We start from the raw sequence: 21,780 nt of genomic DNA, 5'->3' as shown, positions 1-21,780 counted from the left end.
TCTCATTTTCTATAGGAAGGTTCATTTTAGAGCTGTAAGCCTACCATAAAAATATCATTGCTCAAGCATTAGTATCAGAGAAGTTATTGTAGATTTTCAGGGGGAAATTTTGGAGAAAAATCTTTAGGCTCACCGTTGGAGGCCTTAGAATGCCTGGATGAGGTCTGAAAACTTGACAAAATGGCACTAGCACCATTTAGAGCCTATTGATTAGGAGCTGGCATTTCTGAAAAGTGGTTATAATAGCCAATCGGAGCAACGGTTCGTGAGTTATGGTCTTCGAAAGTTGGGCTACCAAAATTTCTAAAATAATTTGTCAAAGATGTATTTGGTTGACTCTATGTGTATTGTTAGGGTCTATCAGCCCTAGGTATTAAGTTTAAGCATCTAGAACCTTCTCGAGTGGCATAAGACTACCTATTTAAGAAAGGCTCGAAGATTATCTAGGACAGCTCTGGGTGATAGTTCGCAGCACTATCTTGCAGATTACTATAATGAAGGTGCCCATTTGGGTTAGCATATTGTAATTGAGAATTCTATAATTCCACATTTGCAGCAATAATAAGAAGTTCATATTTTGTTTTCATATTTTTTTGTTTCTTTGTTTTTGTTATGAGTTTATGGTATTAAGGGGAGTCCCTGGCATCAATTGCAAAATGCAATTTTTGCACTAACGCTTCCTAGAACTTAACCAAGTGGTTTTTGGTAACACATAGGACCTATATAAGGTGTAATGACTTTTAAAACACTTATTAAGTCAACTTTTTAGCAACAACAACAACAAAAAAAGAAAAATCATTAGGACTCAGGCAGCTTTGGTTTATAGGTGACTTCAAGTTCCTTGACCTTACAAACAAGGATTACCTTATTACCATAAAAAAATAACATGTTCAAAATGAGGTGTATGATCACCCCTTTACCTTCTATCATGAGTCTCCTTCATTAGATGAGATGACATATCCAGTTGCCACAGTCAAAGATCATTGCCCTATGGCATTTAGTAACTCTTAGGAATATTTTGGTTCGGTGTGCTTGAGAATGTTTGAGAACTCAATGAGACAAGAGGAGCTTGGAGCTAGTGTTTACCTAGCCACTCAGAGCTAATGGAATAGAAATTTTGATTCCACAATGAAAGGTGAGAGAGATTTGGTAGTTGGCAACTTTTTAATAGCCAACACTACAAGTTTCAACATCACTCGAGATGGTGTCACAAAATCAAAATGGAATAAGATCTCCAAAAAGAGAGATAGATTATTGTAGGTCTCTACAATATGGTCTTATAACACCTAGAATCACATCCATACCTTACATGAGCTCTGAGATATGCCTCATCAAAGGTCGCTGCCCTATGACATTTAGTGACATTTTAGTTCAGCATGCCCAAGAATGTTCAAGCACTCAAAAAGATAGGATGAGCTTAGGGTGAGGGTTTACCTGGCCACTCAGAGCTAATGGAATAGATAGTTTGATCTCACAATGAATGGTGAGGGAGATTTGACAGTTGGCAATTTTGTACTAGCCACCACTACAAGTTTCAACATCACTTGAGATGGAGTCAAAAAATAAAAATAGAATAAGATCTCCAAAAAGTGAGAGAGGTTATTGTATGCCTAGGCCACTTTGTGCAAGATACGAGCGAAAGTTGCTAATTAGGAAAAATTGGGTCTTTTTGAGTTTTTGGTCAAGATAGCCTAGGATTAGGTTTTTTAGTTATTTTTTAATAGTTTGGAACCTTTTCCAAGTCCCAGAAGTGAAATCTAGTGAACTTTGCAAAAGTTGTAAAAGTTCTCAAAAATGCAAATCTGACTGGAAACATTCTAACCTTCGAAAAAATGTTTCCCATGCTCATATACCCGAGCATGGATAGTTACAACTTCCCAAACTTCTATTTGCAATTTTTTTGCAAATGTTGCTCAAGCAACTTTTTGAGCAACATTGCAACTATTGAGCAATTGTTTCTCTTTACATATTTAGGTCAAATGGATCCATCTAGGACTATTCTAGGACCCTAGTTAAGATTCCTAGGACCTATTAGGTAATCAAATACCTTACTTTCCCATGAATATTGAAAGGCAATGAATAATTAACATCATCATATTTCTACAATCCATTTGTAAATAAAAAAATTTTGGATTCGATTGTGCATGTTTTTTTACCTTTAAAAAAACACACACAATTGAATCTAGAAAACTTTTTATTGGCAATGAATAAGCTATTAGCTACCAACTACAAATATTTCAAAGACATTGAAAACAATATATTATTCTTTCAAGAAAAATGAGGCACCAATTCTAAAAATAAGATTGAAATGATTCCCATCAGTGGCATGGCCAAGAACTACCTTTTTAATACAATGACCAATAGTTGACCTCACTCCCCATGCCTTCTCATTCCTACAAAGGAAAGATTAATATATAAAGGAATATATACAGAGAAATTGGAACTACATCTATTAAATATACAAAGGAAGATATAGAAAACATGCTTAATAAAGAGCGAGATTAATCTGAGAGAAAAGGACATTTCAGAAGAAAATGGTTATCTTAGTGCCATCTAGGGTATGTCAATTACTTAGGATGAAGAGAAAAAACCTACAACTACTGGGAAAGAGTGCACATGTACATAGACACAAAATTTTCAATGGCCTTGAATTTATAGGACTTTGGAAGCCAGGATACTCAAGCTGGGCACGATCCCTCAAAGTTATCATCAAAATATATTAATGATCTTAACATAACAACAAAAAGCTCATTACCACCTTTAAATGGAGATTATCAATTCCCAAACATGTCACAGTCAAGTAGATGACTAGTGCAGGAGCACCCATTCTAGACTCATCAAAGAAGACACCTAAGGATCCTAGATAGTTCACTTAGGATAGGTTGTGATGCAACAATGCATAGTGGAAGCTTCTAAAAGGCAAGCCACTAGGCAATTAGACAAGGTTGGAATCCTTCAAATTTCCCAAAAAGAGGGTTTTGTGTTGGGACACTTATCACAAGCATCAATAATGAACTTATCATAGGTTATCACAACCCAAACAAGGCAGGGAACCTAATCATTAGGTTTGCCTAAGTTCAAAAGCACCAAAACATAAGGATTCTCCAAAAGCCTAATAAGGGAACATACCCCCCAAACATGAATGAAAAGAGAAGAATGACAATGGAATGGAATAAAAACACACCTTAGACCTATTAAGTTCTGTATATAGTAGATAAAGTGATTCTGTTGTGTCCAAATAGCATTGATATATAGTTACAGTAGTTTGTCATTGAAAGGCTACTAGCCCTTCAAACTGTAAATTGGACATAATATGGAAAAACCCCACATGAAGATATAGTTTAAAGTGAGATTCAAATACCCTTTTAGGACATATAAAACATATGTAAACCTCAAAAACTAGAAGAGACTAGAAGCCACTACTGTAACAACATTTAGAAAGTGTTGATAAGCCTAATTAGGCTACAATTACACTATAGGTACCCTTTCACATGTTCCAATCTGAAAAAAACTTATTGGAACATCTAGGGGCAAGTAAAACAAGTCCAAATCCAAAGTTATAGACCTTGGATCACTCTGGAGCAAAAGTTATAGTGACTATGGTGAAATGTTGAATGGTGCATGTATGGAACCATACACCTAAGGTATGGTGGAAAAATTCATTCCTTGCTTAGAAATTTTTAAAACCTACAAAATAATTAATTACACTAATAGGGCTTACGTTCCACTAAGGGGCATCAAATTCGCATGGTGGAAAGTGCCAAAACAACAAGGTCCTAGGTGAAACCCTTGGTTTAATGTTGATTTCTAGGCACCTTCAGAAAAACTTGAATATCTTGTAAACTACAAAGGATCAAAACATGAAACCAAGTGAAAATGAAATTTTACTCACAGGTCTAACTCCTGGGTTCATTGGCACATGTCCCAATATCTTTACCAGTCTGCACAATGCTTTGAAACATGGAATTCTGTAGGAAAAATAGGTTATTTTATTGATTTCTTGCCAAAATAAGTACATCATACCTATCACCCACCTGTAAGGGCTAATATAGGTTTTCCCCAATGGTTATAAGGTTTTTTTGAACCAACTAGCCCTTTGGGGAAGATTTTTTGAAAGTTTAACAACTTTTTAAGAAGTTGTTCAAAAGTTGTCAAGCAACTTTTTGAGCAATGTTTTGAGCAACTATGAAAAGAAAGACAATCAAACCAAACTTCCTAAAACAAATTTTTTCTAAAAAACACAATCTACCATGGATACTAGTATATTCTACACAAAAAAAATGTCAAAAATGCCTTAAAACTCAGAAACTCAGTAATTTTGTCTTCAAATATCATGCTATAGCATGTTGACCATACACAATGATATTAACTTCTCTCATTTTAGGATTTGGGAAGTCTTTATATCTCCTCCTAGGTCTTTCCCCTTCATCCTTATGGTTTTCATTGACCTCCTTCAAATTTTAAAAGGCAAATCCACAATTTCTTGCAAAATTAGCATTTTGCGAAAATTGCAAAATTGTAATATAGCAACTTTTGGATTTTTCTTGCTTTCTCTTCTTAACACTTCTAACTTGTTATTTAGGCTATCCCCTAGAAATTCCATGCTAGATACCCTTCCCTAAGCTAATGATTCATCTCTTAGGTTACTCAGTGCCCTATGGCAATGTATGTCTTGATTTTTAGGCCAAAATAGTAACTCTTCTAAGGACATTAAATGACATCCAATACCCTAACTGTTGCACCTAGGTCCAATGACCCTTATTTTAATTACAAGGCTCACTTGGAGCATAACACAAAAAAAATGGAAAGGTGAGGACCCTATGATTCAAGGTGCCCCTGCACCTCTCTCTCTCTCTCTCTCTCTCTCTCTCTCTCTCTCTCTCTCTCTCTCTCTCTCTCTCTCTCTCTCTCCCTATTCAAACTAATGAACCAACTAGATCTACTCTACATTTTAATGTCTCAAGTATTGCCTCATGGTCTGACTCACGAACTTTTCAAAGAGTCTTATTATGTGTTTTTCCATCATATTTTATCAAGTGGACATTTGATGTGACCAAAAGGTTTGAATAATGAAGAATCTTCCTCTCTATTTGCCAATCCTCGAATAACCACAAGTTAGGGTTCTTCAAAGAATATCATCTAAGCCATGTGTCAGTTACAACCACCACACTGATATGGTACTCTAAACCTTCACCATCTATAATCGAGTGATCCAAAAAATTTTTGGCTTGGACACAATGAAAAAAATAATAATCTATCTCTTCTTCATTTTCTTCAGGTGCAATAATAGCAAAAACATGACCTACAGTGATAAATGCACAAAATGTGGTCATTATTTTAGAAAATACTTAGGTAAAAGTTATAAAGCTACATATTGAAATTACAAAGATATATATATTACCAAGTTGCACTAGATCGGACAAGCAGTCAAAGTCAATGGAGGAATCTATCTCTACCATTTTCAGTGCTTTTGGGGGATGATAGGTGTCAATTGGGTCCAAAACTCATATATCCCATTTGTCGACCCATTTAGTTGACTCACACTCATCCCAATTTTCCTCTACACATTATGGACAATAGCATGCCATTTTTCATGTGTGGATACTCATGAACATGCATCAGAGCTTCTAAAAGAGTGAAATTCACTTGAGCCTATTAGTGTGCAATAATCCTCATATGGTGCAATGTTAGTATTATCTATCAACCAAAAAAATTTAAGAATCGTAGACTCACCTTTCTTGCATCTATCAATATTGCTCCATCTTTGTAGTTTAGTTCTTCATGATCTAAAGCTCTTTTGATGCATACACTTGCACCATTATGCTCTCCCTTTCCATGACCAGCCTCTATGAAATTTCACATATATTGAATTCTAGACAACCTGTGCATCCTACTCAACTAATAGAACATCTATACATTATTAAATTGAGATATGCAATTGTCTGACTAAATAATGTGTTGATGATATCGTATGCCCCTGTTATCCAAATCTCCATAAAATAGTTGAAAACAACCATGTACAAACTCTATAGAATGTGATCGATCATCACTGATGTAAAAATGGTACACCCTCAAAACCTTCCTGTCATCTTCTGTACTTGTAGGTGAATGCATGAATGTTATGTGAACAAATATGGAAACTAGTTGAGAAGTATAATACTTTTCTTGCACCTCATTTTGTGGTTGAAGTGTAGTTCTCTATGAAGTATACAACCAAAACAATGGTATCCAGTGGAAACGTATCCTTGCACAACTTGAATTGCAAATCTAGTCATCGAGCTCTATGTGTATGCCTTGCATACTCGTAAATAATTTTTTCACAAAAAATCTTCATAAACTCATATATTGAAATATTTTTAATGACTAAATCACATTTTTTACCCTATTTTCCATCTTTTAAACCATATGTCACTGTTTTATATTTTTTGTAATCTACTATTTCATTTCCAATTGCATGTGTACTATCCATATGTTCACAAGTTGATAAAAGTTGCAAAGAACCACAAAATAAGCATGTACCATCCAAGCATGATGTCTTGTAAAATTCTTGGCCATCCCCTATTTCACATAAATGTTGGATATGAATTCCATTGAAGATCTAAGTGGCCCATTCATGTCATAATCCTGCAAAACAAACTTAGAATGCAAAAACACACATATATGCCTAAAAACATCAAAATGGTTAGAAAATTCAATATGTATCCTACAACAAGAAGTTGTGCATGTGTGATTTCTCTTCACATAAAAAGTTTTACCCATCTTAAAAAATATTTGACTTATTCAAATTTGAGGATACATACCAATAAATTTTGCAAAAAAAATTGTCTGAGTTGAGTCCAAAAAATATTTTGCATGTGGGTCACAATTTTGGTTACCAATCATCCTTCTTACAACATCTCATTGATTAAGGGAAAAATGTGTGTTATTTGTCCAAAAATCTTTGATCAATAATTTCAAAGCTTCACTAATTTCTTTATCATTTCATGGTAGTCTATCGCTAAATGTCCATAACTCATTTTTTGTTGGATCTTTCAATCTCTCATGCCTTAGCATGGCTCTCCTTGGAGTACCTCTATCAATTTTCAATGTTTTGCTTGTCTTTCTCATGAGTCAAGCTTTCTTCATTTGGGTACTTACTATTGTCGATGTAAGTACTTATCTTGTGATATTACTATCTTTGGTGTGTGATTTATAACCCACTTTGTCATAAGCACTCATTAGATTCTTTACAATTCTTTTTTCATTTGAATCATCCATAGTTCTTAGCCAAAGAATCTTCATGATAGGCCAAAATTTCAAGTTTCTCATCATTTCAATAAATCATGTGCATTGGCTTGTAATATTTAATTCTTCAAAGAATAATCTCCACATATGATTAACTTTTCTTTGACAAGTACGCTTGCTAATCTTGTCAGGCATTGATTTCAAAATGTTAGTATCAATATCAATCAAATATTTTGGTCTTCTAAAATGAATTCTAGAAGGTGTTATAATCTCTTCCATTCCCTCAACATTGTGAACATCAACATAAGGTTGAGTGCTTTGTGTACCTTGAACTGAAGATGATGTGCCTTGGCAATAAGATGCAAAAGATGGAATGTCACCTACTTGATATGTTGATGTTGTGCCTTCAACATGACATGATGGAGTGTGTACATCATCGGATCTACAAATTAACATCTATTCAACATGAGATGATGATATGACTCCAACATTGGAAGATGGTGTAGCTTCACAATTCAATTGTCTTCTTGAGCGTAACAATCTCATTCGTTCTCTTTGTCTTTCCAATTCTTCCTCTTTTTTTCTTTGTATTGTTGGTTTTTGTTCCTCTTCAAAAGTCAATTCTTCTTTATTGCTTTGCAATTTTCTTTTTTTACTTAGTAGTTTCATTTTATCTCTTTTAATTGCCAAATCTCTCTCCCTCTCTTCTGTTGTTTGAGCTTTTGGTTTCTTCTTTGGCATGATGATGATTTCTATATGTCAAATTATTCAAACATCTAAATTACTTACACTTTGTAAATGACAAATCATTCAAATACATATACAAATTACAATTATTTCAATGAATACACAATATCTATTAAACAACTTGTCAAATTTCTAACCATTTCCAAGTAACAATTTATTCAAACATACAAATTTCAATGAATTCACTATATATTAAACAACATGTCAAATTATAATCAAATTTGTCTCTATATAATAACAAAGAATATCTAAAAAGGACTACACTAACCTTTTATATAGAAAAAATATTCAAAAAGCCTTCAAATAGTGTATCTAATGATTGAATTTGGTGTTTGCTAGCTTCAAATAGAATGAAAGAATTTTCAAAAAGCCTTCAAATAGTGTATGCTAACTTTCAACAACTTGAAACCCATGTTTTCTATTGGAACAACAGAATATACAACAAACAAAAAGCAAAATATGGATATATAGGGACCCAAATTTTCGTTATGACCATTTTTTGGTGTTTTCATATAGTGCATACACACTATAGCACATATACACTATGTGAAAAATAATCTCTCCCTATCCCACCATCCCCCATCCCCTACTCTCTCACTCTCTCTCCTCTCCCATCCCCCACTCTCTCTATCTATCTATCTATCTCCCTCTCTCACCACCTACTCTCTCTCACTCTCTCCTCTCCTAACCCCTAGTCTCTCTCACTCTCTCTCTCCTCTCCCATCCCCTACTCTCTCTCTTAGGCTGCTCTCTCTATCTATCTCCCTCTCCCACTCCATCTCCCACCACCTAATATCTCTCTCACTCTCACTCTCCCATCCCCTACTCTCTCTCGCTCTCCCTCTTCCACTACCTACTCTCTCTCCCTCTCTCTCTCCCATCCCATACTCTCTCTCCCTCTCCCACTTCCTACTCTCTCTCTCTCACTCTCTCTCCTATCCCCTACTCTCTCTCTCAAACACACACTCTCATCCCCCCTCTCTCTCTTTCTCTCCCTCTCCCACTGCCTACTCTCTCTCTCTCTCTCTCTCTCTCTCTCACACACACACACACACACACACACACACTCCCATCCCCCTCTCTCTTACTCTCCCTTTTGCACCAACTACTCTCTATCTCACTCTCTCTCTCCCATCCCCTACTCTCTCTCTTACACACATTCCCATCCCCCCTCTCTCTCCCTCTCCCTCTCCCACTCCCTCCCCCATCTCCTACTCTCTCTCACTCTCTCTCCCATCCCCTACTCTCTCTCTCTCTCCCTCTCCCACCGCCTACTGTCTCTCTCTCACTCTCTCTCTCACATCCCCTACTTACTCTCTCTCTCTCTCTCTCTCCCTCTCCCACCACCTACTCTCTCTCTCACTCTCTCACTCACATCCCCTACTTACTCTCTCTCTCTCTCTCTCTCTCTCTCTCTCTCTCCCTCCTTCCCTCTCCCTCTCCCACCACCTACTCTCTCTCTCCCTCTCTACTCTCTCTCCAATCCTACACTCTCTCTCTACAACCCCCTACTCTCTCTCACTCTCTCCCATCCCCTACTCTCTCTCTCTCTTACACACACTCCCATCCCCCCTCTCTCTCCCTCTCCCTCTCCCTCTCCCACTGCCTACTCTCTCTCTCCCTCTCTTGCTCCCTCTCCCACTACCTACTCTCTCTCTCACATCCCCTACTCTCTCTCTCTCTCTCTCTCTCTCTCTCTCTCTCTCTCTCTCTCTCTCTTTCTCGAGCTACTCTCTCTCACACACACACACACTCTCATCCCCCCCCCTCTCTCTCTCCCTCTCCCACTCCCTCTCCCACTACCTACTCTCTCTCACTCTCTCTCTCTCTCCCTCTCTACTCTCTCTCTCCCATCCCCTACTCTCACACTCTCTCTCTCCCATCCCCTACTCTCACTCTCTCTCCCTCATCCCTTACTCTCTCTCTCTCTACCACCCCCTACTCTCTCTCTCACACACTTCCTCTCTCTCCCATCCCCTACTCTCTCTCACCTCTCCCATCCCCTACTCTCTCTCTCTCCCATCCCCCCCTCTCCTCTCTCACTCTACCTCTCTCCTTCCCTCTCTATTGAAATTTAGGTCTTAATAGTGCATGCGCACTAAAGCATGCACACACTATCAAGACCCAAATTCTTTGCATTCTACCAAGCCTAAGGCTTGGTTTTTCCTTGGGGATCCAACCCAAAATTTTGGAGTCTCTAAACTAGTCTGAGACATGTTTTATAGAAAACATACAAAAAATTATTAATTTTTCTTGTGTGCTCTCCTTCAAGTTTCCTCATGGTTGAGCATGGATAAAATTAGGTTACATGAGATTATAGGTCTCTGTGTTAGCTATATAACCATATAATTTATTTTTTATTTGAACTATTTCAAGCTTTTCAACTATAATTTATTTTGAATGTATGTCCATTTTTTGTCAAAAACCAACATGTACTAATTGGGCTGTAGATTTTAGCTCGTTCATTGAATTTTACAACTTAGTTTTTTAAAAACTAGACTCCATTCTACACACTTTGAAAAATAGAAGTTTTGATTTTAGATTAGTTTTCAATCATTTCTAGGGGGAGCACATAGATATTTCACATTTTTGGGATGTCTTCAATTAAAAAATTCATTAAAAAAAATACACATTATAAAACTACCCAAAAAATCTAGGATAAACTACACAATGTTAGGTAACTTTTGACTAGAGAAATTAAAGAATTTCAAAAAAAAGTTAAAATTTTAGCAAGGCCACACTTTGTATTGTGTTATGTTTTTTCTGAATAAATAGTACCACTTTCTGTGGCCCGCTTTTTTTAGGACCTAAAACTAAACTATTTTGGAAAAAAAATTAGTAGTTTAGAAACTAGATTCAGAGGATTGGTACTTTTGTTTTTGTCATATCTTAAAATTTTGAGCATAACTATCTTCAAATTCTTATTGAAGTTCAGAAATTGTTGATTTTAGAAAAAAGGTATCCACTTATACCCCCCTTTTGGCACCACAACTTGGTGCACTTACCCTTAGCAAAGAATTTAGCAAGATAAGGTTCCTCATCATCAATGTTGTCTTTGTGGTCATTGAACTCATCTTCTAACTCATTTTTAGATTAATTTTTGGGTTCTAGTATAAATTTGTTAATCCCTAGATGGAAGGGAATTTTCTTGAAACCTAGACAAGATGTATCTCTATTTCTTCTAGCTATCACTTTGACAGGATCAATCAAACCATTTTTTTTGCATCTAATAGGACCAATCCCCTCATAGCCAAAGCATTTCATGAGTTTAAGACCTAGACCATACTTTTTAGGAATAATTTCATGAGACTATTCTATGAGGTCAATTGGAGTTTCCTCTTTGTAGATCCATGCAGCAATGGCTCTGTTTTCACTTTCATCCTTGAGAGGGATAGTAACTTTGACAAAAATACCATTGTACTTGGTTTAAGGTGTCAACACAAAAGGTCTCTTCATTTTTTATGGTCTCCCATAATGACGGGGAGACTCGGGAAGAGATGTTAAAGATAGAACTAGTTCAATGTGATATTCACCAATTCTGATTTCTTTTAGCTTGAGTGACTACTTGATTTGGTTCAACTTATTATCATGATGGTCTATAGATTCCCTATTAGCAAGTATAAAGTTTTTAGTAGATTTTTAGCATGTTACAGGTATAGCTAGTACTTGTAGGTATGGTGACTTTAGAGCTATGAAATGGGAACTTTATACATTGATGGCAAGTGGAAGGCATAGCTTGCATCTCATGTATCCATGGTCTTCCTAGTAGAATATTGTAATCTAAGGGAATGTTTAGGACCTAACAAGTGACATCACTTTCTACAAGTCCAACCCATAGAGGCAACACAACAAGACCCAAGGATTTATGCTGGACTTAATTATACACTTAAATAGTTATCTTGCGACAAGGGTCAATGGACTCCTTAAAATAGTCCAATTGTTTGAGCAGAGTGGTAGAGACAATGTGTTGGACCACTCTACCACTCTTAGGTTTAGTTTTGTCTTGTTTACCCTTGATGGTGATAATGTCACAATACTCAACATCTACTAGTTCAACCATTTGGACTATCTCATCATCATCATTAGAGTACGTATAGTTGATCTTGTTATGAGATTTTTGTTTTAAGTTTTCTTCCTTTTCATAGTGTGGGAATGACTTTTTGAAAGCCTTGTGATTCAAGTTCTTGTTATGTCCATCCACAACAATGTCACCATCATCAATTAGGTCTTGGACTTTGTGATGGAGGTTAATGCAGTTGCTTGTCTTGTGACCTTTGTTTGGGTGGTATTCACAAAATGAAATTTCATTCCACCATGGTGTTCGTGGTTGGGGACCATAAGGACGAGAGTTGTCCAATGGAGAAATGAGTTTTTTTTGTAGCAAGGTGTTGTAGACCACATTCAACGATTCACCAAGAGGCATAAATTCTCATTTCAGGTGTGTAACCCAAGATGAGCTCTTTGGTTTGTTTCCAAACATCTTTTTGTTTGAAGGGAGTTTCTCAACATTCTTGGATTCTTTAAGATTGTATGTAAGATTGAAAGCTACCTTAGCAAGTTTAAGAGTGATGTTGTCAACAACTCCATCATGCACAACCTCTCAATTTGTGTTCACATACTTGGATTTGTCCTTATTAGAGGTTGACCCTTGTTTAGTATCCTTTTGAAGGGTTAACTTACCCTTTTTTACCATGAATTCCTCTATTCAAATAGCTTGTGTGACCATGTCTTCGAAGGTGTGTGGACCTTCAAGTTGAACTCTATACCTAGAATCAAGAAGAAGCTTATCTATAAAGATATCAAGTTTTTTCATTTCAGGGATTTTGCATGAGTATTTGGTGTAAATTTGTCTCCATCTTTGAAAGAATATGAGGAAAGGTTCCCCAACTTTCTATTTAAGATTACACAAATCTCAAATGTTAATCGAGTGTTGTATGTTGTGAGAGTACTGTTGAACAAATAGGTTAGAAATCTCATCAAATGTTTTTATAATAGTAGGCAAGTGTAAAAACAACTCCATAGCCTGACCACCTAGACTTCTTGGGAATAGATGCATGAGATATGTCTGATTATGCATAAATTCCATAGACAAGGCACGAAATTCCTACAAATGATCTTGGGGATGGGTAGTTCCAAAGTATTTATCATACTTAGGTAACTCAACTCCTCTTGGAAAAGGAGGCATGTATATACTCTTGTCAAAAGGAAATGGAAAAAGAGCATCTAAGGTGTATGTTTTTGTAGGTTTGTCCTTATCGTGCATTATTTGGTCTAACTATTATTGCATGATCTTCAGTTGTTTTTGCAATTTGGACATTTTAGTTTCCTCTTCAGGTGTGATGATAGTTCTAATGTTAAAGTGATGAGGTAGCTTGGCTCCCTCTTGGGGAAGTTTTAGAAAGTATTTCTCTTTCTCTTTGTCAAGAAAGATTTCCATGACTTTCTGGAATTTTTTGTCCTTACGACATTTTTTGATATGTTTGGGAAGTATTTCTTCCTCTTTCTCATTTTCATCAATAAAAGGTTCCTTATATCTTTCCTTCCTATGTTGATCTTAGTCTCTACTATGTTCTCCATGTTTTGGTTCTTGATCATCCATTTTAGGAATGTGATAAGTTTCAGCGTATGTTGGTTGAAAAGTTTGTCTGAATAAGAATTCAGCTATGTTGTTTGGAGGCATGTGACCTTTTCTAGTTTTAGGATCTTCTTGATACAAGGGGTTCCTAGTTTTTTGTAAGTTTATGGAAACCATTCTCTTAACACAATGTGGTCTGACAGGTGAAGGAGATTGTGAAGACTCCTCACTAGATGAACTAGAGACATACCATGTATAAATTGAGAAGTGATCTCTACTACAATTATGACCCCTAGCTCTACCTTGTCTAAGTCTAAGGGGATAAAACATGTTTCCACTTCTTGTTACCATAGTCATAGACAAGGACAAAAAGAAAAAGCCTAGATAAGGACCACACTAGAATGCACTCTCAAAAAAGAAAGATGAGAGTGTTGTATACTAAAGTACGAGCCATCTGAGTAATGGCTAGAACAACCGAAGATTATGACTATCATGATGCAAAGTATGAAAAACACAAAAGGACAAGAATAAGATCGACAAGTAACAAGACTAGTTTGCATATAGATTAAAAGTTGTCAACTAAGCAAGAAGCTACTATTTGACACTTTTTTCAAACAGAGAAGTGGTAAATGTTGCAGATATAGATTAGACTTAGAGCACAGATAGCTTTGACAAAACAATTTGACAGTTTTGAGGACAAGATCCTGTGTGAAGATTATCAAGGAACCACACGGGAAAACATAAAGAACTAGGTGAACACTTAGAACAACAGGGTGATCCCACAATAATGGGTTCCACTTTTTGACCAATTTTGACTCTGAAATCAATATTTTTGCAACAAACGTCACGTTCAAGTGACTATATCTCCAAAACTATAAATAATTTCAAGATGATATAAACTAGTGATTTTGAGTACTTTGTTCCTACTTTGTAACCATATTTTTTAATCTAAAAAAAAAAATTATTTATGTCAATTTTTTTTATCTCCTCCAAAAAGTGGTACATAATAAAATTCAATATTTTAAAAAGTGACAGTCCGTTTGACACACATAACTTTTTTTCTAGAAATGATAATGAAGTAATTCTTTCTGCGTTGGATTTGTAGCATCAATATCTAGTGTCTGCATTTGGTTTGATTTATTTTTGTTGAATATTGTATAGTTTATGAAGTTTTGAAGTGACATGAACCGTAATTTAGACATACGTTCCGTTTGACACAGATAATTTGAAGTCAATTTATCATAAACCATTTTTTTTTTTTGAATAGAAAGGTATCTCAATAAGCCAGTGCAAAATTTTTTTGACCTAATTTACTAATTTTTCCGAGGTGTCAAAGTCGGTTGATGTTCAATCGGTAATGAACCTATAATGAGTTAAACTCATATTTGAAAGTCTTAATTATTAAATTATGTAATAAAATTATAGTCGTTGGAAAGCTTGCTCCAAGAAGCACATTTTGACATTTTTTATTTTACAGTAGGAGATCATTCTCCTACAATTATGGCAGTAAAAAGAGCAAAAAAAAGAAAAAAAGAAAAAAAGGTTAAAATTTTTGTGATTTTGCATGTTCGTGTGAACATGGCGTTCGCGCGAACACGTTTACCATGTTCGCGTGAACCTATGTTCGCGCAAACATGCAAATCATGTTTGCGTGAACATATATATCACATATGTTCATGCGAACATACGAAATATGTTCGCGCGAACATGATTTAAAAAAAATTTCATGCGAACACAATAAGTGTGTTCGTGCGAACATATGGTAAACTCAATTTTGAAATTTTGAAATTTTTTTCAGTTTTGTTCATCCCACTAAAGTGGAACCCATATTGTGGGTTCACCCAACAATTTTAGGACAATTTCCTCATGCAAGGACTTACACAGAGCCATGTAAGAAGTTAACAGCCTAACAAAAGGACAGCATAAAAAGATAGTATTTGCAAGATCTCACATGGAGATTCACATGGTGTCGCACGAAGACTTGCACAGAGCTGTATGAGGAAGTGTTCACAAGGTGTTTTCTCATGCAAAATTCCACGAATTGGATGTGAGAATCTGGACAAACTAATAATTGTTGACTAGATTTTTAAGAGATTTTCAAGGTTTCAGATAGTTTTTGACAAATTATTGATTGTGTTTATAGATTTCAGATAGATAGCAAGATGGTTTTCAAATTTTTGGATAGCATTTTGATTTTCAAAAAGATAGTTGTTTTTAGATATACATAGGGAGCAAGTAGTAGTCGCAAACAATCCAACTGAGGACAAAGCAACTCGGAGAGACGGGGGAGTCTTGACCTTTTGTTTGTTTGATAGATTTGGACAAGTTTAAAGACTCAAAAAAAAACATGCTTTATCCCTAAAACCAAAAATGGTAGAGAAGGAAAAACCTTTTGTCTCACAACTTATGTGCAATCATTCACTTCACAGAGCCATGTCAACCCACTAGAGGGTTCTTGTGTTTTTGGTGTATTCCAAGGGCTCAATAACATATATGTTAAATGAACACCCTTGTGGTAGAGGTCAAGCACGTACACCACCTTCCAATGCCCAAGTACATGCCTATGGTGAGAGTCTATAGGAGAGATTCTTCCCCCTCCTTGCACAAAGATTATGCCCCCTTTTAGAGGTGAATTGGGTAGTAACTAACTAAGAGGTTTTTACTTGGCTTCCATTCATATTAACCCTTGGTGGCTTTGCAAGAAAATTTGAGACCAGTAGCCTACACTTGCATCTATAATTGCACACAATTGACTAGCAAGAGTGGGGTCGGCACTGGCTAGTATAGTTTACAAAGCCTCTTCTTGATATACGACATTAGAATGAAGAAGAGGAAATTAATATGGATTTGGAGTCTTTTTCTCTACAAAGCTTCTTTATTATAGTGAGTTGAAATCTTTAGCAAAAGGAGTGTGCTCACTTGGGTCATTCCCAAAGGTTGGATCATTCTTGTAGGCCCTCTAAAGGTTGACTTGGACTAGTGGTTTGGATATAAGGGTCCAAGTTTCTGATTTCCCTCAAGGGGAAAGAGCATGCTCCTCCACCTTATCATCTTACCCAAACATGCAAGACATGTTAATCACCAAGTTAGCTTAATCTATCTAGACTTGTCCTTTCTCAAGATTTTGATTCCCTAAAAGGAAATCATCATCCCTTCATAGAAAAGACTCATATAAGAAAACCACTAACTTTCTTGTTTCCCTCAGGTACCATCTTTCAGAGGCTCCTAGGTTTTTGATTTATTCTTTGGCATCACTTCCAAGTAGTAAAGAGCATACTCCCCTATTCCCCTGTCTTGCAACCTATGAAGTTCACAAGCCCTATTTATACTCTATGTGAAAAGAAATAAAAGAAGACATGATGTTTAAATGGATTAAAACAAGTCTTTGACATGTGTATCTTTGAAAAACATCCTACAATCACAGAATCAATATATGTTTCAAGTGTTTTGATAAGGTGTCTTTGATGGGCATCCTGCAAACCACTGTCAAGTTGTTTGAAAACCAAAAATTAGAAAGAAAATGCTTTAGAGAACATTGTTAATCAAAATATAATGATAAAACTAAATTTTGGAAATTTCATTTGCATGTGTTGTTGCAAAACTTTGCATGAAATCATGCATAGGGCCATGCATGAAAATAACGTGTATCACAAGAGAAAATGCTCATTTATACACTTTTCGCGTGAGGAAGTGCAATGAAAGGGGATAAATATTAGTTTTTCACACAAAAATGAGATTTCTCACATGAGCATCTCGAAAACTATATGAACTATAGTGACAAAGTGATTAAAAAATGCAGAAAATAGAATAGATGAGGCTAGAAAACTTGATTTCTTGGCCCCATGGTGGGTGCCAAAAATGTATGTGGGGAATGTGGGCCTTAGTTTTCACACACACACACACTTCAACATGGTCTTTACATATGAAATCATCCCGAAATGGACATTGAGTTATTCATCCAAAACTATTTGGCAAGCCAACCCATTGCCTCCTAACTAGATGAATTTTGTCATTGCTCGCAGAACGAGAAGCTTGCAACTAGACCTCTAGTATGAAGGATTTTTATCAAGCTCTATGAGAATGCAAATTACTCTAAATGGAATGCATATTAATCTAAGAATAAAGAAAGTAATTTATACTAAATGTATGCATTTTCAAAATCTAGATGATATTATAATGCTAGGAAATAACAAGCTATGAATGCAATGACAATGGATAGTTATTTCAGCATAAATTTGATGCAAAATTTATTCAACCTCTATAATGAGGAATTGAAGGCCTCTTAAATAAAATTCCATAAATCAATCAATGCTCAAGATCAATTGGAATGAGGGGTCGAGATTGAAGATGAGGTTCAGTTAGAATGGAAACTTCCTTGTGCAGATGAAGTTAATGGATTCTCATCTGAGTGTGAGAAAGAATTAACTAAGTTGACTCTATTTCTAGTTCTAGTTCACTCAGAATTTCCATTTCTGAATTGAGGAGAAGATTTGGAGAGAATATTTAATTTAATAGAATAGGATATGACCTCATAAATGCATAATTTCAATTAATTGAGTAATTAAATTCAATAATTAAAATGAGGACATTATTAAATTAAATACAGTTAATTCCTTTGTACATTAGCTAAGAAGGTAATTTTAATTTAATTAAAGTATGAACACTTATAATTAAATTAAATTAAATCAATAGGTTTAATGTAGCTAATTTGAGTCGATACTTAGGAATTAAATAAGGAGTGTGATTAATACAGATTAAGGTTTTTCTACATTTGACACTTAGGTCAAGTAGCGAGTATCATAATCAAAATTTCCTATTACAATAGGACTTAGAAATGATTGAATAAACCAAAATTGGTTAACATGACAATGTGCCAATTTTGGGGTATTACACATATCGCAACTCCACACATCGTGTATCATGATTACCTTGGGTGGTATCAAGGATAACTTACCCATTGAGTCACCTTTCATTGCAATCTCATAAATAGCACAAAATTTGCGTGGAGGACAAGCATCACTCTTCACCAATTGAATCTTACTAACCTTTATTCCTTGACTCTTTACTACAGATGATGAAGCTACCATTTTCTCTTTATTATGGTTTGAAAACTTTCTTCCTTTGGATCACTCAGCACAATTCAGATCTTCATTCAATCACTCTTCTATCTCAGAATTTCTCTTAAATCACCTTAGGATCTCTTTTATCACTTAAATCACTCTATGCTCTTGAATTATGTATGCGAGGTATGAAATAATGTCTTAAAATTTCAATATATACTTCTTTTTCTCATTTTAGGTTCTCCATTAATGTTGTGTACTTAGGTAGGTGGAAGCCAGCTATATCAATTGACATTGTGCCTTCAAACTAAGTATTTACTATACAATGTAGTCTCTTCCATATAACTCGGCCTCTTCATCAGTTTAACTTCTGAAGTACTCAGTCCATATTGCAGTGCTTAGTCAATATAGACAATTTTACTGATGTTCAATAATGTCTATATACATGATTCTTTTGCACTAATTCTTTCATAAATATGTTCTAATGGATCTTTACTTATGCAAATATGAACTTTAGCAGATTTTATGTTAGGAATTGATTTAGGATGTATCATTAGATATATAGTTCCATACATAGCTTTCTTACTTAGTTTGAGATGATGTGATCACCTTCCCCATTGGATTGGGTGATCTCAACTCCATTTTTTCCACTATTTCCATCTTCTACCTTTTTCTTCCATGTTTGGTTCATCTCCTTTCTTGTCTTCTCAATGTCTACTTTTCCTTTACCCTTGGTGTTGTTGTGATTTGTTGCTGGTACTTGAGTTCTGCAGTATTTTCTTGAATGTTCAAACTTATGGCTTTTCGAACATGTATTGTTAGGTGCATGGTTCTGCCTTTGATTAGTTTGGTAGGGTTTTGTTTAAGATCTACATGCATATTCTCTATGTCCATACTTTGGACAATTGTAACAATAGCCTAAAAAAATTAAGTGAAATGGATGCATTCTTCATTCTTGACCTACACTCATGTACTTGATGTCCCTACTTCTTGCAGTAAAAACAATAACTAGTAAACTTAGGTTTAGGATTTTACATACCATTTTTTCTTTAGCATATGTTTGTAGTATGACCAAATTTTCCAAAGTGATGACATGCAGATTTTCCCTTTGACTTTGCATTTCTCAATTCTCCATTCTTGGATGATTCTCTTTGCTTGGTCGATGAATGTCCTAATCTAGTAGTGTTGCCAGATGACCTCATAAGTTCTTCAAAGTATTTCATTGCTTCATTTGGCTTGTTGAATCTTTCCACAAGTTATTTTTTAGTTTTAGTTCATTCTTCAATAAGTCATTTTGTGATATCAAATTTTCTATTTCCACATCCTTCCTATTCAACTTGTGATTTGCAAGCATCATTTGATTTATCATATCAAGTTGAGTGTTTGTGAGATTTTGTACATCATATATCCTTTATTCCAGTCTAGTTTCCATTACCCTTTTTTCTTCCTTAGTGAATACTTTTTCTTCCTTGGATCTCTTATTTTTCTCAGATACTTCACATAACCTTATTGATTAAATTTCATGTTCGCTTTTCAGTCCTCTAACTTCTTCATTCAAGAGTTTATTCTTATCTCATAGATCTACAGTTGTTGTTTCATTTGAATTTATTGGTTCAAACAGTCCTTTAGTTTCAACTTCTTCATATGAAAATTGTTTGTCTTGAATAGACAATTCCTTTCTCCTTTTTAGGGATTTCTTCAAATCTTGTCTTGTTGTCTTGAGTTTCTGCAGTAGGATCTTGATGTCAAGCACCTACTTGTCAATAGTTTTCTCCAACCTAAAAGCCTCCATCTCCAAGATCTTGATTCCAAGTTGTTAAACTTCTCTAATAGAACTCAACTATGATACCAATTGTTGGAAGTTTTGATTGGACACTAAGATACTGAGGTAGGGGGTGAATCAGGACCTATAACACTTTAACCTTTTTAACAATTATGTAATACATTCACCATATTTATTATATCATATCAAATTGCTTATTCATGCGTAACTTATATAATCAAACTATAATAACATGTAGATCTAATCTATCAATCACATGCATGAAAAGTTATCAAATTACACAAATATTTTGGTTACCTAAAAACACTTCAGAATGAAGGTAAAACTAGGGTGGGGATGACATATTGGACTAACCACCAACATTCCCCTTTAGGATTCATGATATGGCTTAACCACCTCCTGTGTTCTATAAGTCTAGTGGTTGTATTAGGCATTGACATGTTGATCTTTTGGTGCAACGATAACTCTAGCTTGTAACAAGTGGTAGTAGAGCTTGGTCACAGGTTTGAATCTCCTTGAGTAACATTTAGGGGGGGATTGTTGGACTAACTACCAATGTTCCCCTTCAAGATTCGATACATGGCTTAACTGCCTCCACTGTTCTATAAGTTTAGTGGTTGTATCAGACATTGACAAGTTGATCTTTCGATGCAACAACTCTAACTTGTAACTATTGGAAATATAAGAGTAAGTGAGAGTGGAGGTGTGTGTAAGAATTTTCCTAAGGGAAAAATTCGCCCAGGAACTAAGAACTCAAACACAAGTACACAGTAGACCAAAAATGGATATGATCAATTAATTAGAGTATGTCTGAATACATTGCTCTATTTAGAATGTGATATTGAAACACACTAGGAGTGCCTATATATAAAGGCCTCTTAGGGAGCACCTAGAATGTCTCTAAAAACAACCAGAAGATAACACAACTAAGCACCTTATCCAACATTCTAGATGAATGGATAAGAATGACAAAGTTTCATATGTGTGTAGAATATTCCTATGTTGTAGACAACATGTGCTTAAAAGAGGTGCGAACCCCTTGTGATGTCATCAAGACAACTCACAAGAGTGCACAAACTCCTAAGTGTCTCACAAATAAAATAATGCAAAATAATTAAATAATCCATTAACCTAAGTAAACTTAAGTAAGTGTAATAAGTAAATACTTATTTACACCAACAGTGTGAATTAGATACTACTAAAATAAATCCTAGATCCCTTAGATGTCAGTACAAAACAACTCTCTGAAAACTTAACTTTGTTGATGCTTGACAAACATACAGAAAATTATTGTAACTCGGTAAACACTAAAATAGCTCAGTAAATGCATAATATTAAAATCTTTAAGATATTATTTGTGATCAATATTACTTTAACTTAGTTGAAAACAC

The sequence above is a fragment of the Cupressus sempervirens genome, chromosome 4 (assembly GCF_028749045.1).
Source record: "Cupressus sempervirens isolate cs-2001-9-10 chromosome 4, ASM2874904v1, whole genome shotgun sequence".
In the NCBI taxonomy this organism is placed as follows: domain Eukaryota; kingdom Viridiplantae; phylum Streptophyta; class Pinopsida; order Cupressales; family Cupressaceae; genus Cupressus; species Cupressus sempervirens.
Note: the sequence above shows the minus strand (reverse complement) of the source record.